The following is an 18258-nucleotide window of genomic DNA, read 5'->3' on the forward strand; positions in this document are numbered from 1 at the left end:
TGAAGGAAGAAGATGGAGGAAAGCAAAGGTACAAAGCTAGACTTGTGGTGAAGGGGTTTCCACAGAAGAAAGGTATTGATTTTGATGAAATATTTTCTCCTGTTGTTAAAATGACTTCAATCAGAACTATTTTAAGTCTTGTAGTAGCTGAAGATTTGCATCTTGAGCAGTTAGATGTAAAGACAGCCTTTCTCCATGGGGATTTGGAGGAAGAGATATATATGCAGCAGCCACAGGGATATGAGGTGAAAGGGAAGGAGAAACTTGTGTGCAGGTTGAAGAAGAGCTTGTATGGTTTAAAACAGGCTCCAAGGCAGTGGTATCTAAAATTTGACAAGTTTATGTCTGAACGAGGTTATACTAGATGTCACTCTGATCATTGTGTTTATCTGAAAAAGCAAAATGATGGCAGCTATATTATATTGTTATTGTATGTAGATGACATGCTTGTTGCAGGATCTAACATGCAGGAAATAAATGTGCTCAAAAGAAAATTGGCAAATTCATTTGCAATGAAGGATTTGGGTGCTGCAAAACAAATCCTTGGTATGATAATAACTAGAGACAGGAAAAATAGAAAATTAACATTGTCTCAGAATGAGTACATACAAAAGGTGTTGAAAATATTTAACATGCAAAATGCAAAACGAGTTAGTACACCTTTTTCTAGCCATTTCAAACTTAGCAAAGAAATGTGCCCAAAGACCCAAGAAGACATGGATTATATGTCTAAAGTTCCATATGCATCAGCAGTTGGAAGTTTAATGTATGCAATGGTCTGCACAAGACCTGATATTGCACATGCAATGGGAGTTGTAAGCAGGTACATGAACAATCCAGGAAAGGAACATTGTATGGCAGTGAAATGGATTCTCAGATATTTGAGAGGTACCACAAATCAGGCATTATGCTTTGGTGGTTCAAACATATCCCTACAAGGATATGTTGATGCAGATATGGAAGGTGACAGAGATAATAGGAGGAGCACTACAGGATATGTATTTACTGTCGGAGGAACAGCTGTCAGTTGTGTTTCAAAAATCCAAAGTGTTGTTGCACTTTCAACAACAGAAGCAGAGTATGTTGCTGCTACAGAGGCTAGTAAAGAAATGATTTGGTTACAAAGGTTTATGGGTGAATTGGGTAAGGAGCATGATATGGGCACGTTATACAATGATAGTCAAAGTGCCATTCATCTTGCAAAGAACTCAGCATTTCATTCCAGGACAAAACACATACAGCTCAAGTACCATTTCATACAATCAGTGTTGGAAGATGGAGAGTTGAAGCTGGAAAAGATACACACTAGCCAGAACCCTGCAGATATGCTAACAAAAGTTGTAACCAGGGAGAAACTGAGAATATTCTCAGTTTCAGTTGGTCTTCAAGGATGAAGATGAAGATGAGAAACAGCCAGGTCCAAAGAGGAGTCATTGTCCAGCAAATGGAGCAGCGGTGGAGTTGCTACAATCAGTCTCCAAGTGGGAGATTGTTGGGTGTGGAGCCTGATTATCTTCTATAGTACCGGCATATTGGACCCCAGTTCAAAATGGGGTGGCAACACCGCCCGTAAAATAATCGCTGGCCCCCCCCTGGCGGGGGGTTTCGGGGGCAACGCCCCCGAAGCTAAAAACAGCTGTAAAATTGCCTTGTAAAAGTATAGTAATTTCTAGTCAATCTGGTCCGTTCATTAGGCGGATGATCTGACGGTAGAACTTATGTTTAGTTTAGGGTTTTTTGCCCTAGAAGGCAACCCCTCTCTTTATATGAGGGCATTGTATTTGAGGCTGTGAGATAGATGTGTATTCGGTGAGCGAGAAACATAGAGGTGAGACTGTGAGAGAAAACAGAGGATATTACAGTGGTTTTGTTGTAGGTTGTATCTCTTCATTTTGCTGGATAATAGAAAGGAAGGACTGGTTGTTCGGGGTGGACGTAGCCCAAACTGGGTGAACCACATATATCTGTGTCTCCCTTGTTTTGAGCATTTTCTATGTTTATATTTCTACAATATTTTATGTGTTCCATTGCTCCGTAATATACAATTTTCTAACACTCTCTCGGTAAAACAAATGTTTTGGCGGAAGTGAAGTAGAGGTAACCTTGAAATTGTATTTTATACCTGGGGGCATGCAAACCTTTTGGAGTGCAAGCAAGGGGCGGCTATTTATTTTTTAAATTTTTAGGTCCTCCCTTTAAACCTGTAGGTCTAACCCTTTAAACTCGTAGGATTAGTCGTTTCCGAACTTGCATAAAGAAAGGATATGGGGAAAAAATCTAAAAGTTGTCATTTTTATATGAGACATTCTTATCATATGACTAGAAAATCGAGCAATTTTATCGTATAGTTCATGCTCGTTAAAAAATAAACATAAAATCGAGAAGTTTTAGCACATAGTTCATGCTCGTTAAAAAATAAACATAAGATCGAGCAAGTGTTTCAATCCGCGTTTAAGCTCGTTAAAAAATTAACTACCCAGTAAATAACCACTGCGAACATAAATTATCAGCCATTAAAGCCTTGGTCGTGTTTGCACCATCACCTCCACTTTTCCATTGGCCGATCATTCACCTCCATTTGATTGTTTACCCATTTTGAGGAACAGCTGCGAAGAGTGATTTCACTAGCCATCCTTGTGACACTGCCGTGATTGGAAAATTCCAAAGCTTACCTGGAATCAGCTGCTAACCCGTTTCATCACTCGTTCCTCAAAAGACGAGTCTTCTTTAAGCTCTTTTCATATGACTCGTAAAATATGAAAAGATTGCCGAGTTTTGGCCTTCCAGCTCGTTAAACTGATCGGAAGTGCTATCCCTCCTCTAGATTTTAATCTTTTTGGACCTGAGGGATTATTGCACAAAAAGATCGAGCGCTTGTTTTGTTCGGCTCGTTAAAACTATCAAAAATCCATCCCTTCTGTATTGTTTTATACTTTTTCGGACTTAAGGGATTAGATGACGAAAAAGGAACTTTGGAGTTACCTTTACGTACCTTTTCAGACTCTCTAAAATTGAAAAGGACCGAGTTATCTTTGTCGTTAGACTCGTTAAAAAGCATTAATAGTGACAAACTTGTCTTTAGACGAGAACAAGTTTCACTATCGCTAGGTTCGTTAAAACATAGCGATGGGTTTTCCCGAAGGGAAAATTATAGAACAAGCATATGTTATCCTCCTCAAGCTTGAAAAAAATAAAGAGGTACTGGTCAGAAATGACTGGGGAAAAATTGGGAAGAAACTCAAGGAACTTTTATTGGTAGCAAGTCGCTCTTGAACATGACACTTCCACTCCGTGCCTGAGTCGGGTTGGGTTGTTTCATTCACCAGTCACATCACCATGGTCTCACCAATACCATCCATCTTTGGGGTAAATGCTACCAATCCATCACACAAGTGTCGCCGATATGTTCAAGAGAAGTCATCCAGAGAAGTCAACCGTGTCCCATCCACTACCATACATTATCCTTCATCCTTTCATGACCGCCACCCTGAACCATATATCATCAGATCGTTTTCACCTCCATTAAAATCATTTGCTCCGTTCTGTGTCACTGATGTGGGATACATTAAGGCCCTCCTTTGACGGATAGCTTCTTGTCGACATCAGCTCATTATCCAAGAAGTTGATCTAGGAACACCCCCTCCAGTACTTTGAAGCTTGCATGCCTCAATGGCAAGTTTCTCACTTCCGACGACAGGTATACATCAATGACCTTCGACCGAAAGATTTTGCGTGGTGTTCGACACCAAGTCCTTTATTCACATCACGTGAATTGTACTACAGTACCTTGAGGGTCATTATCATTATCGGTGATTCCTCTCACGCTTGTTAACAGTTTACATCATTTACTGGTAATCAAGTGATGTCTTTCCATGTTCGACTTCAGAACATTTTTCACATGGATCGACTTGTACTTAGAGTGAAGATCGAACGAGATTTAAGACCCCGGATCTAGTTTCATCCATCCGGGCTACAATATATATTCAGGAAAGATAAAGACATTGACATGTACATCATTGCAGCAGATAATCATCCTACCAAAAAGGATGATGATTTCATCAAAATCATCAGTCTACCATCAGACGATTGTCTGTTCTATGTATAGAAAAATGAATTTATAAAGCTGAGCATGGGAATGCCCACCTCAGCTAGATCATGAAAGCAGTAAGAAAAATAATGTATTGTATTGTATCTTATTACAGGTCTCCTCCCGGCATTAGAAGAAATTCGGATCCTCCTAATAAAGCATTTCACCCGATAAACGGCCTCATACTTTAGGGGGCAACTGTTATAGACATTTTTGTGCCTTATAGCATTGAGTATGATATGTCAATAATTCAAGGGATCCAAAGTCCCTAAATGAGTTTTTCCTACCCCTAGGGGAACAAGGTCAACCAAAGACAGCTTCTCCCAGAAGTTCTCCACCAAAAACCACTCAGAAATGGTCAAATCAGGATCAATTCAATAGCTCCACTAGCTGTCTATGCTGAAATGAAAAATCTGCACTGGCTACCTGCACTGCAACGCAGGTAGAAGCACTACCAGGGTGCGCTGAGCGGGAATTGACAAATGGCAAGGTCATTCAACGAGGTGTAAGGAGCCTGGAAGCTTCCAGAATCTTCCTCAATGACACTTGCCTCAATGAATTTGACCAAGTGATGAGTAAGAGGTTCTCAACCTCCAAGTGGAAACAAGAACTGATAGAGAGAAGCCACAAGTCAAAACATGAGCTGACTCATCCTCTCTGCTCACATCTATATATGTATCTCTCACCCAGAGGTTCAGGGGGCTGGAATTTGGTATTGGCAGAGAATTGTTGTTGGTTTGAGATGGAGATTAGTATATTGGGTGATTTATGCTTTGTTGGAGGAGAGGAAGGGATTCTTTTGCTGGGAGGTAGATGCTGGATCGGGACTCACTTGGTTGTATCTCCTCTTGAACCTTGTTTATCATATCAATAAAGCTGCTTGAGTTTCTTCTATATGCTTGTATTTCAATGATGTTTTGTTGTATTTTCATATTTAGTTTATATCTGATCCTAAACTAGTTATGAATGTGAATCTATATCTTTCGTGTAGTCTTCTGCTCTTGTGATCTTACAGGAACCGTGTGAAGCTGGACCAGTGAAAGAGCAGGCAGCGGAAAGCGAATGAAAGAGGGAGAGTGATTGGATCGACCAACTAGCGGAAGACATCGGTTAGTTAGATCCTTCTTTCTCTATTTTGCATCTCATAAAGAAGAATACTCAGATAGCTTTCCTTGTTTGTTGCTAAGGCACTATCACCTCTTAGAGTGTGATAGGGGCATTCCGTATTGGATACTTTTCCCAACAGCAACTCGTAATAATGACACCTATCTTGGGTAAATAACAACTTACTCTAGACCTCACATCTCAACTATATTGTACTTTTCTTCTACACCTATTTTCATGACTATATTGAAGGAAGAAAGTAAAATTATCTCTCTTCCCTTATGTAATATAATCCAGAATTGTGAATTAATATTAATATTGCACATGCTACCCTATATAAATGTATATGTACTATGATGATTCTTCGATTGAGTCCCAATCGATCAGAAACATTTTTTTAAGGACCATCAATGTTGTCAAGGGGTGACAACCACTATTTCAAGTATATGAGTATTTATTTCTTTGGTATCATTATTCAAAGAAACACATACTTTGCACATGCTCATCTATTCATAGTGAACAATTGTTGAGAGGCTTAATGATTAAACTCAAAACATGGAATTTGTTTTTTAATATTCCTAAATCTAACATATACTCAACTACATATCAACATTACTGACTCTCACTATCACTTATTATTCCCAAATCTAAAATATACTCAAATACATATCAACATTAATGACTCTTAGTATCACTCCAAAGTAACAATCCAACCCATTATTCTTGTAAAATGCCTCACTCCAAATAATCTTTAATTCATCTTTTGTATTGATGAGATTTTTAATCTTATCAAACATCTAATACTTAGAAATTTATCTTATATATTGTTTTATAAATAATTTAGATTATTTAAAAAGGAAAAGGAAAAAAAATAGTTAAAACGTGTAATACTTTTCCTAATTCAATTATTTATGAGCGTAGATCCATCTTAACTACGGAACTATAAGGTGATGAGAGGGATCAAATCTCTTGAGTGCAAACCTTTCCTCATGTTTTGCACTCCAAAAGTGGTTTACTCATCGAGAGATTTGATCCCTCTTGGTGCTTGATAGATGCAAAGTTAATATGGGTCTAGGCTCGTTCTAAATTTTCATAGTTACCTCCATTCATTGAGATGATAAATATTGTTAAGAACTTTAGTGATGAAAAAGGATGAAATAAAATTTTTGAATGCAAAGTTACAATGTAATAGTGTTGAATGATAGAAATGTGAATAACAAAAATGTAATCAATTACAAATAGTCTTCATTGTGATCAATCTCAAAATATTTTCTTCTACTATTCTTATCGTCACCCTTGTTAGTTTTGTCATCTTTTCATATTGATTATATGAAAAGGACAGTTGAAATCGTAAACCATTTAAACCTTTAACTCAAGGTGTTGTAGTAAACATCATGCCTTATCTCGCTTTCTCTCCAATATTAATAAGATGAATTACTATAACACAAAATTCAATGTAGAATTCCAATAATTATTTGTGCTTACACTAAAATAAATGCACATTGTTAATCCAATCACTTTAAAATTAATGTACCCTCATACATCCAATTCGATAAAAACATAAATCAAAATCTACACTAAAATCAGTGCATGTAATGCAAGCAATCAAATAATATTAGAAAAAAATTCTACGCTAAAATCAATGCATTTAATTCAAGAATTCAAATAGGATTAGAAATCAACATCTACGCTCAAATAAATGCACCTAGTGCAAGTAATAAAATAGGATTAGAAACCAACATGTACACTAAAATTAATGCATTTAGTGGAAGCAATCAAATATGATTAGAAATCACCATCTACATTGAAATAAATACATTTAGTGCAAGAAATCAAATAGGATTATAAATAATTTACATGGAAATAAATGCATCTAATGCAAGCAATAAAATATAATTAGAAATCAACATCTACATTGAAATCAATGCATCTATTGTAGCAATCCAATAGGATTAGAAATCACCATCTACAATGAAATCTACGCTTTTAGTGCAAGAAATAAAATAGGATTAGAAATCATCTACATTGAAATCAACGCATCTAGTGAAAGAAATGAAATATCATTAGAAAACAACATCTACACTAAAATCAATGCATCTAGTGCAAGCAATCAAATAGGATTAGACATCACCATCTACACTAAAATCAATGCATCTAGTGGAAAAAATATTCTTCCCTCTCCCCCCCTCCATCTATATCTATATATCCCTCTGTATCCCCTTATGTGTCTCTCTATCCCACCCTCCCAAACATGCACACACTCTCTCACTCCATATTTATGAATCTCTCTGTCCCTCCCTCCCTCTCGCCATCTCTCTTTTCATATTTATCTTCACCTTCCATAAATCTCTATCTCCCTTTGTCCCTATATATCACCCTCAAAACATGCACTCTCCTTCTCCAATATATATATATATATCCCTCCCTCCTCCTCCTCTCTCTCTCTCTCTCTCTCTCTCTCTCTCTCTCTCTTCCCCTTCTCTCACTCCCCCCCCTTCTCTCTCTTTACTCTTGTTGTCCTCTCTCCCTCTCTCCATCTTCCTTATCACTCCCTCTATATCTCTCCACCTTTCTCTCTCTATGTCTTTCTTCTTACCTCCCTCTCTCTCCCCCTCCAACTTCATCTCTCTTTCCCTCACTCTCTCCACTCTCTCACATCCTCTCTCTTCCTCCGTCTCTCTCCCTTTCTCTCCCTCCTCTCTCTCCCTCTCTCTTGACCCTCCAACTATGTTACTATATCCCTCCCTCTCTCATTCTCTCTCCTTCTCTCACCCATTCTCTCCATCTCTCCTTCTTTGTATCTTTATCTCACCCCCAAATATACACACTCTCTATCCATCTCTCCCTTGTCACTCTCTTTCTCTCTCCACTTCTCACACGCTATGTTATGAAACTAGCACACAAAAATATAGAAAAGATAGATAAAATGCCTTCAAAATAAGCCTCTTCAAGGGGGAAACCTCATTTACATTACAAAAATGAACAATTCTTTGATGATACAAATGACAAGGCCTCCTTTCTATATATAGGAGTCTAAGGGGTCATAATATAATCAGAGCTGACATAACAATAATAATGTAATGGCACAAAAATAACAATAGTGGGATTCTATGGGGAACAAAAATAAAAATATGGCGACTACATGGGCACAACAATATAATAAGGGGGTTGCACTAATCACAATAAGGGGTTACACTAGTAGTATAGGGACCTAACATGCCCCTCTCCTTCAAAAAGTGTTGTCCTCAACACTTGAGTAGTTATGGATGCTTCTGTATAAAATTATCATCCCTCCACGTGGAATCTTCATCGATTGAGTTCTTCCACTTGAAGAGATACTCTGAATTTGATCGATTTCGTAGCTGCCTATTTCTCGGTTCTGTGACTGCTTTGGGTTCCAATATGATTTTTCCTTCCTTGTCAAGTTCTGGAAATATTGTTTGATCTCAGATATTTTGCAAATTTTGAATGAGTTCCCACCTAGCTTCGTCATTCTTCCATTCATTCCTTGCTTTGTTTATGAAATTTGGTTGGATAATTATACCAAATTCTATCATTTCAACAACAAAGCTTTTAATTTAATTCTTTTGGGCATATGGATATCTATAAGGCCTTATGTTTGGAGGAACACTTTCTGGAATCAAATGAATAGCATGATCATGACCACGAATAGGTGGGAGGCCTTTGGGAGTCTCAAATACCTTTCAATGATTGTCTAAGACCTTTTGGAGATCTGGACAAATAGATGATTTCGATGTGGGAACCTCTTGTGAACACAATTGTGCAATTACACATCATTTTTATTTCTTTAGAAGCTTTGCCATTCCATTAGATCTTATTATCTTTCCCGGTTTCCCTGTGATACCCCTTAATTAAACTTCTTTTCCTTCCAAAGAAAATTTCATGAAAGGTTCTTGAAAATTAAAAGCTACTGTACCCAAGGACTATAGCCATTGGAGTCCTAGTACAACATCAACACCACAAATTGCAATGGAAACCATTGGGCTATTCAACACATATTCTCCCATGGATATATTCATATTATGGCACTTTCGAGATCAATTTATGGTTCCTCCAATTGACCCCGTCACATGAAACTCTTGTGCTGGATGTAAGAAGAAATTCAATTCCTTCACTATCTTACAATGAATAAAATTATGGGTACTACCTGAATCAATCAATATTATTAGCTTTTTTTTCTTGATATGTCCTTATACCTTTATAGTTTGAGGAGTGGTAATTCTAGCCAATGCAATATAATATATGGCCAGATTCATTTCTTCTTTCTTTGGGGTTAGTGCCTAGCGAGTATCCTTTTCTTTTGACATTTCTTGATCCTTTTCTTCCTCATATTTCACTGCTTGAACCTTCTTCTTCTTGGTATGTCCTATCTTGAGAGTTTGAGTGGTAATTCCTCCCAATGCAGTACAAGATATGTTCGGATTCCTTTTTTCTTTCTCTAGGGTTTTTTCTCTGTGTATATCCTCTTCTTTTGATGTTCATTGATCATCTTCTTCCTCCTCTTCACAATCTTTGTAAAATAATGTCTTCTCAACACACTTATGACCTTTAATGTATTTGATATCACAATTCTAACAAAGCCCTTTCGCTCTTTTTTCTTCTGATTGTTGTGGTGTCAACCTTGTAGGTTGTGGAGGGCTAGGAGAAACAACAATTCCATATTTATAGTTGTAAGGGGTAGACTTCCTTGTTTCCATAATTTTGCTTTCCACTTTTCTTTTGAACCTGTATGCCTTCTCCAATGAATCAGGTTCCAAAAGGTGAACCTCATGTTGGATGTTATCTTTTAAAGTCCCTATGAAGACATCAATCCTCTACTTCTCTGGATTATAATTTACCCTTATATTCAATTTTTGAAAGTCCTCAATGTGCTTTTCCATTGAACACTTTTTTTTGATATTTATCAATTGGCTAAAGAAGGTGTTTCTATTTGTATCCTCATAATGTGCTATCATTTCCTCCGTGAAAATTGACTATGTGACAAGTGGTTTATGAGAACAAATCACTTTGTATGATAAAAATTGATTTGGTTATAAATATAAAGATGCAGTATGTACCTTTTGTAATAGTTGCACCTCATGTAGATTAAAATATTGCTCCATCTGTAGTATCCAATTTACCAGATCTTTGCCATCAAACTTTCTCAAATTTCTTTTTCTTAATTTTAGGAGATCGATATTGAAATGACTATGAATCTATAATTTTAAATCTTTAAGTTTTGAAATATCAGTGTGTGATAGCCCTATGAGTCCTCTTTATAACCCTGCAAATCTGATCGCAATTGGATTCCTGAAGAAAGAGTTATGCCTAATCTCCTGCGATGACCTAATTATACACTAGTTCAGTAGAGCGAACTTGTATGACATGCCACGTGTCACTGTTTTGATCTTACATTCTACAACTGATACCCAACAAACAACAAACGAAATTTGAATCGGATGCTTCGAGAGAGAGTTATGACGATTTTCCCAAGGTCACCTATTTGGGATGTAATTCGAAGGCCTATAGAAACACTAAATGTCTTGGACCGTATCTCCTAAAATATAGTGAAGCAAAATCAGAAATTTGGGCCTGAGCGTCACTAATTTTTCGGCTCAAATGGGTTTTAATCTCATAATCTAAAAGTTCGTAGAAAACAAATTATAGCGAAAATTCCATGATGACTTGTTTGAGATGGAATTCTAGAGCTTGAAAAACCCTAGCTTCCGCAAGTCATATCTCCGAAGATATAGTGAGACAAGATTTGAAATTTGGACCTGACGTTCAGAACGATTTCGTCTCAAATGTGTTTTTTTTTATCTTCTGAAACGTCACAGAAAACAAGTTATATAAAAAAATCCACAATGACCTCTTTGGAGGAGTGAAACCCTAGAATCCAAAGCTTTGATACCAAATACTATGAAACCAGCTCACAAAAAGATAGAAAAGATAAAATAATGCCTTCAAAATAAGCCTCTTCTTGGGGGAAGCCTCCTTTATATTACACAAATGAAAAATTCTTCAATAATACAAACGACAATGCCTCCTTTCTATATATAGGAGTCTAAGGGGTCATAATATAATTAGAGCTGACATAATAATAATAATGTAAGGGCACATCAATAACAATAGTGGGCTTATATGGGGCACACCAATAAAAATATGGGGACTACATGGGAACAACAATATAATAATGGGGTTGCACTAATAACAATAAGTGGTTACACTAGTAGTATAGGGGCCTAACACTCTATGTCTTTCTTATTCCCTCCCTCTCTTCCCCTCAACCTCCATCTCTCTATCCATCCCTCTCTCCTCCTCTTTCGCTCTCTCTCTCCTCCTATTCCTCAAGTCCTCTCTCTTATCCTTCCTCTCTCTCCCTTTCTCTCCTACACCCCCCTCTCTCTCTCTCTCACTTTTCCCTCAAACCCTCTCTCTTCCCCCATCACTCTCTCTCTCTCTCTCTCTCTCTCTCCCTCTCTCTCTTTTCACTCGAATCCTCTCTCTTCCCCCACCAGTCTGTCAGTCTATCTTTCTCTCTCTCTCTCTCTTTTCCATCCAATCCCCTCTCTCTCTCTCTCTCTCTCTCTCTCTCTCTCCCTCCAACCATGTTACTATATCCCTCTGTTTTCGAGAAAAGTGTCTATTCAGAACGACCCTATCCCACTGGGTTGTGACAGAGACCTCAGAAACAAACAAGGAAAACTATTCTTGTATTCTCCTTTATGAACTATAAATGAAGATGAATAGGATGAACCAACTTGTGTCTTGCGTTGGTCCTTTGATCCAATCTCTCTTCTCTTTAGTAGCTCCCAGCTATCTGCTCCCTCACTTGCCCAGCGTCACCAAGTTCCTGCAAGTTCACAGAAGAAAGAAACTACACAAAGACATGGATTTATGTTCATAAAAAGCTTAGGATCAGATTTAAGCTAAACATACAAATATAACACACATCAATGATATACAAGCATGTAGGAGAAACTGAAATAGTTTTATTGATAAAACAAGAAGATCCAGGAGGAGTTACAATTGATGATTCCTGATCCAGCATCAACCTCCTAGCATAGAATCCCTTCTTCACCTCTAACAAAGCATAAATCACCCAATACTCTGATATCTATCACAAAACCAACATCAATTCTCTGCAATGTACAAAATTCCAGCCCCTGGATCTCTTGGTGAGGGATCCATATATAGATGTATGCAAAGAGGATGAGTCAGCTCATGAATTGATTAATGGTTTCTCTCTGTCAGTTCTTGCTTCACTTGGAGATTGAGAGCCTCTTACTCATCACTGGTCGAATTCAGTGAGGCAAGTGTCATTGGAGAAGATTATGGAAGCTTCCATTGTCTCTCCACCTCGTGGAATGACTCTTCCACTTGTCATTTCCCACTCAACGCACCCTGTTAGTGCATTCAAGTGCGTTGTAATGCACCTAGCCAGTGCATTTGGGTGCTTTGCAATGCAGCTAGCTAGTGGAGCATCAGAAATGATCCTGATTTGACTAGTTTTGAGCAGTTTCTGGTGGAGAACTTCTGGGAGAAGTTGTAATTTGTTGACCTTGTTTCTTTAGGAGCTGGAACAACACTTTTAGGGACTTAGGATCCCTTGGTTTATGGACATTTCATGCTTATAGTTGTAAGGCACAAAAATGTCTATAACAGTTGCCCCCTAAAGTATGAGGTTGTTTATCGGGTGAAATGCTTTATTAGGAGGATCCGAAGTTCTTCTAATGCTGGGGAGGAGACCTGTAATAAGATACAATACAATACATTATTTTCATACTGTTTTCATGATCTAGCTGAGGCGGGCATTCCCATGCTCAGCTTTATAAATTCATTTTCATGTACATAGGACAGACAATCGTCTGATGGTAGACTGATGATTCTGATGAAGTCATCATCCTTTTGGTAGGATGATTATCTATGTTGCAATGCTGTACATTTCAATGTCTTTATTTTTCCTAAATATATATCGCAGCCCAGATGGATGAAACTAGATCCGGGGTCTTCAATCTCGTCCGATCTTCACTCTAAGTACAAGTCGATCCATGTGACAAATGTTTTGAAGTCGAACATGGAAAGACATCGCTTGATTACCAGTCAATGATGTAAATTGTTAACAAGCGCGAGAGGAATCACCGATAATGATAATGACCCTCAAGGTATTTGCAGTACAATTCACGTGGTGTGAATAAAGGACTTGGCGTCGAAAACCACGCAAAATCTTTCGGTCGAAGGTCATTGATGTATACCTGTCGCCGGAAGTGAGAAACTTTCCATTGAGGCATGCAAGCTTCAAAGTACTGAAGGGATGTTCCTAGATCAACATCTTGAATAATGAGCTGATGTCGACAAGAATCCCACATCAATGACACGGAACAAAGCAAATGATTTTGATGGAGGTGAAAACGATCTGGTGATATATGGTTCAGGGTGGCGGTCATGAAAGAATGAAGTATAATGTATGGTAGTGGATGGGACACGGGTGACTTCTCTGGATGACTTCTCTTGAACATGTCGGTGACACTTATGTGATGGATCAGTAGCATTTACCGCAAATGTGTATGGTATGGCGTGACCATGGTGATGTGACCGGTGAATGGAACAACCCAACCTGACTCTGGCACGGAGTGGAAGTGTCATGTTCAAGAGCGACTTGCTACCAATAAAGCTTCTTTGAGTTTTCTTCCCAATTTTTCCCCAGTCATTGCTGACCAGTACCTCTTTATTTTTGTCAAGCTTGAGGAGGATAACATATGCTTGTTCTATAATTTTCCCTTCGGGCAAACCCATCGCTATGTTTTAATGAGCCTAGCGATAGTGAAACTCGTTCTCGTCTAAAGACAAGTTTGTCGCTATTAATCTTTTTAACGAGTCTAACGACAAAGATAACTCGGTCCTTTTCATATTTAAAGAGTCTGAAAAGGTACGTAAAGGTAACTCCAAAGTTCCTTTTTCGTCATCTAATCCCTTAAGTCCGAAAAAGTATAAAACAATACAGAAGGGATGAGTTTTCGATAGTTTTAACGAGCCGAACAAAACAAGCGCTCGATCGTTTTGTGCAATAATCCCTCAGGTCCAAAAAGATTAAAATCTAGAGGAGGGATAGAACTTCCGGTCCCTTGAACGAGCTGGAAGGCCAAAAATCGGCAATCTTTTCATATTTTACGAGTCAGATGAAAAGAGCTTAAAGAAGACTCGTCTTTTGAGGAATGAGTGATAAAAAGGGTAGCAGCTGATTCCAGGTAAGGTTTGGAATTTTCCAATCATGGCAGTGTCACAAGGATGGCTAGTGAAATCACTCTTCGTAGTTGTTCCTTAAAATGGGTAAACAATCAAATGGAGGTGAATGATCGGCCAATGGAAAAGTGGAGGTGATGGTGCAAACACGACCAAGGCTTTAATGGCTGAAAATGCTTCATTCACTGTGGTTATTTACTGGAGGATAGTTCATTTTTTAACGAGCTTAAACGCGGGTGGAAACATTTGCTCGATCTTATGTTTATTTTTTAACGAGCTTGAACTATGCGCTAAAACTGCTCGATTAAGTGGTCTTGTTTCGATTTTTACCATAGATAGCTTTTTCCTTCTAAATATAGTACTGCATTTTTTAACTGCTTCATCAAACTAGTTATAAATGAACAATATTTGCTTTGAAAACGAGATTAAAACGCTAATATTTTACTTCGAACTACGCAAAATTAATTAAAAAGTGTTTTTTACTTCTCATTTTACCATTTCATTTGAACTTGGTCTGTTGGAACTTTGGAGGTGTTTTCCCCCTCGATTTTCATCAGCTGATTTTGGGAGATTCTGTGGACGATTCTCGGCGCCGTCTAGACCAGGTAGGAGCTAAACCTGAGCTCTTTCATTTCATGGTTTCCTTTTTTCATTCTGTGCTTTATTCCCTGCTTTTCTGAGCCCCTGGGGTTTGATGAGCTCGTTCTGCCATCAACGCACCCTGGGCACATCGAAACCTGCGCTGAATGTTGGTCTTTATGAAGGCAGTTTGACATTTAATGCACCTGTAACACTGCTGCAGGTGCATTGGGCGCAGAAAAGAAAGTTGTTGCACAGTTTTTGATGGAATTTTTACCTATTTCTCATCAAAATCAGGATTTAATCTCCTCTCTTGTTTGTTTTTACAGAGACATTGGAGAAAAATGACCCTTACATGGCGAGAACGAGAACATGAAGAAGAGGACATGATTGCCTTACATGATCTTGTTACAGTGAACGCGCTGCGGAATTGTGGCTTGCTGAAGTTCTTCCACATCTCTAGCATGAGACAGCAGATTAACTTGCTGAAGTATTTGCTTGACTCTTGGGATCCTATCAACCAGGTTTTCCAGATTAGGGGAAAATCTATCCCCTTGACTACAGTAGACATCTATTTCTTGACTGGCTTGTCGAGGCAAGGTGCCCCCATCTCTTTGTCAGGTTCGGCCCGAGGAGGCGACTCTGTGAGAGATTATGTCCGCCAATATTGCAGGGAGGGATCTCAGCTGAGCAAAGACGGTAAGATCATCATCTGGGATGTCACTGATAGGTCCCTTAGGACTATCCTATTTACTTTTGGTAGGATGGCCGGTAGCGCGTCTCTTCATGTAGCCAATAGATCCTATATGCAGCATGCCTTGGAATGCCTCCAACCGAAGGTGTTCAACTGGTGCAACGCAGTACTTGTTGTAATGAAAGAACAGTTGAGCAAGATAAAGAACAGGAAGTTGAAGAACTTTGGGTTCGGTTCTATTTTGACCGCCTTTACCTTGGAGAAGATACCACTGATGCAGCCGCAGTACATTGCACTCGATTTACCTTCTCCTATTGAACCACGCATGCAGAGATGGGTTGACCATATGTCTAGACATGCTGGTCAATATCAAATTTCATTTTATGATACCTTCTTCAGGTGGCTTGATTGTCAGGAGATGGTTTATTCCGAATATCCATATGCTGGCATGGACTTCCGGGGTGATCAAGATTTGGTACTGCCGGATGGCGAGCAGTGGGGTGCTATTGGTAAAATCTCTGACCATATTGTTGTTTACTGTTATTGTTTATAATGTCCTTGTGCTTTGTTCTATCAAGACTCTAATCAAACTCATGTGTACATGCAGATGTTGGTCCTGTTCGTCCAGTAGTTCGCGTGAGAGTACCAGCTGTTGCCCCAGCAAGAGAGGCTGCCAGAAGGGTTATTCTTCGCGACCTCGATGTGGCCGAGACTCTTACAGCTGTACAGGAGTAGGTTGAGAGCCTTACTCTCGGTATTCCAGATGTGAGGATCGACGAGCTACCTTTGCAGTTACAGCGGCATACTACTGGTGTGCCCAGAAGATGGACTCGTCTCTTACGCATGATCGCACAGGTTGTGACTTGCTATCACGAGCATCATTAGACTAGGGTTACCCCTAGCATTTTGAGTTTTGGGTCGTATGACCGATTTTGTCTTGGTTACAAAACATTATGTGTAAACCATAAACAGCTGTATATATATTTTTTTGATTTTTGGAGTTTTATTTTGGTTGAGTTATGTGATTCACATGTAGAACATTGATGATGTGTTTCTTTTTATAAATGTTGCAAATGTCTATCTAACACATAGTTTGCTAATGAGTCGGTTAATGTGTTTAAGTTTCTGGAAATATGTTGGTATTGAATAAGATCAAATTGTCTTTCCAAAATCTTAACCCTTAGGAACATGCGATAAATAACTGGGTTTCGGACGGAATATATACCATTGAGTTGTAGTATTACGAGCTGTGAGTCTAGCCTGACGATTAGTCGACGTATACCATGAGTGATGGCATCAGAGAGAAGTTCTATCAACGCACTATATTCAGCGATATTGTTTGTTGATCGACCAATACATACACCTCTGAAACTTACTAACTCACCGCTTGGATCAAAAATGGCCCAGGCTGCGGAGGACAGGTTCCGCGAACTACGACTTGCTCCGTCGGCATATCCAACACATGGGTCCAATGGGTTGGACATCTGCAATAAATGTAAAAAGGTGGATTACTCTACCAAAACAAACACTCTTAGCGAAAACAAAAATATAACAAAAGCATGTTGGTTACCACTAGGCATAGTAACGCTTAAGGTACAACCCATTACAAGGTTGCGCCGGTGGAATCCCGTCGTAATCCATTAACTCGTAGGCTCCTTTTGCTAACACCCGCTTAACAATGTAAGGACACATCCATCAAGACTTAAATTTACCTGCTCCCAACTTATCGAATTCCTAGTTGTAAAGCAAGACCAAGTCACCTTCCGAGAAGACATGGGGTTTGACATTTTTGTCGAACTGCGCCTTGACTCGTTTCTTATGGGATTTGTTAGCCAACGCGGCGTCACTACGGGTTTCATCCAATTGGATTAATTCCAAGAAACGAGCTTCTTCTTCTGAAGTTCCGGGGAGGAGATTGATTGCGAGTTTGAGAGACGAGATTTCACACTGGACTGGTAAGACTGCTTCCAGGCCATATACCAGTTGGAAGGGTGTGAACCCAGTCACATTCCTTACCGATGTTCGGTAAGCCCACAAAGCTGAGTATAGGATTAGGTGCCATCTTCTTTTGTGAACTCCGACCATCCCTTGCAGCATGCGCTTCAGGACCTTGTTGATCGCTTCAACTTGTCCGTTGGCCTGCGGATAATATGGAGTAGAGCTGTCGTGAGATAGCCCTAGTTTGGCAGCTAATTCAACCATCATGTGATTGCGAAAATGTGATCCATGATCTTTGACTATAGCCTGTGGTACACTGAATCTGGCGACTACATGATTGAAAAAGAAAAGGGCAGTTGTTTCACCAGTATTATCTAATGTAGGCATCGCCTCGGCCCATTTGGTAAAATAGTCAACTGCGACTATAATATACCCATGCCCCCCGGTCGAGGTGGGGTTACATGTCATGAAATCGATGCCCCATTTGGCGAATGGCCCAACAGCAACTATTGGCTGTAAAGGTGCGGGTGGTCTTCTGGTTTTGCTATCAAAAATTTGACAAGCATGGCAACTTCTGACTGCGGTTATGCAATCTTTGAACATGGTTGGCCAG

The sequence above is a fragment of the Pinus tabuliformis genome, chromosome 7 (assembly GCF_031772625.1).
Source record: "Pinus tabuliformis cultivar Carrire ecotype Pingquan chromosome 7, CPIR1, whole genome shotgun sequence".
NCBI lineage: Eukaryota > Viridiplantae > Streptophyta > Pinopsida > Pinales > Pinaceae > Pinus > Pinus tabuliformis.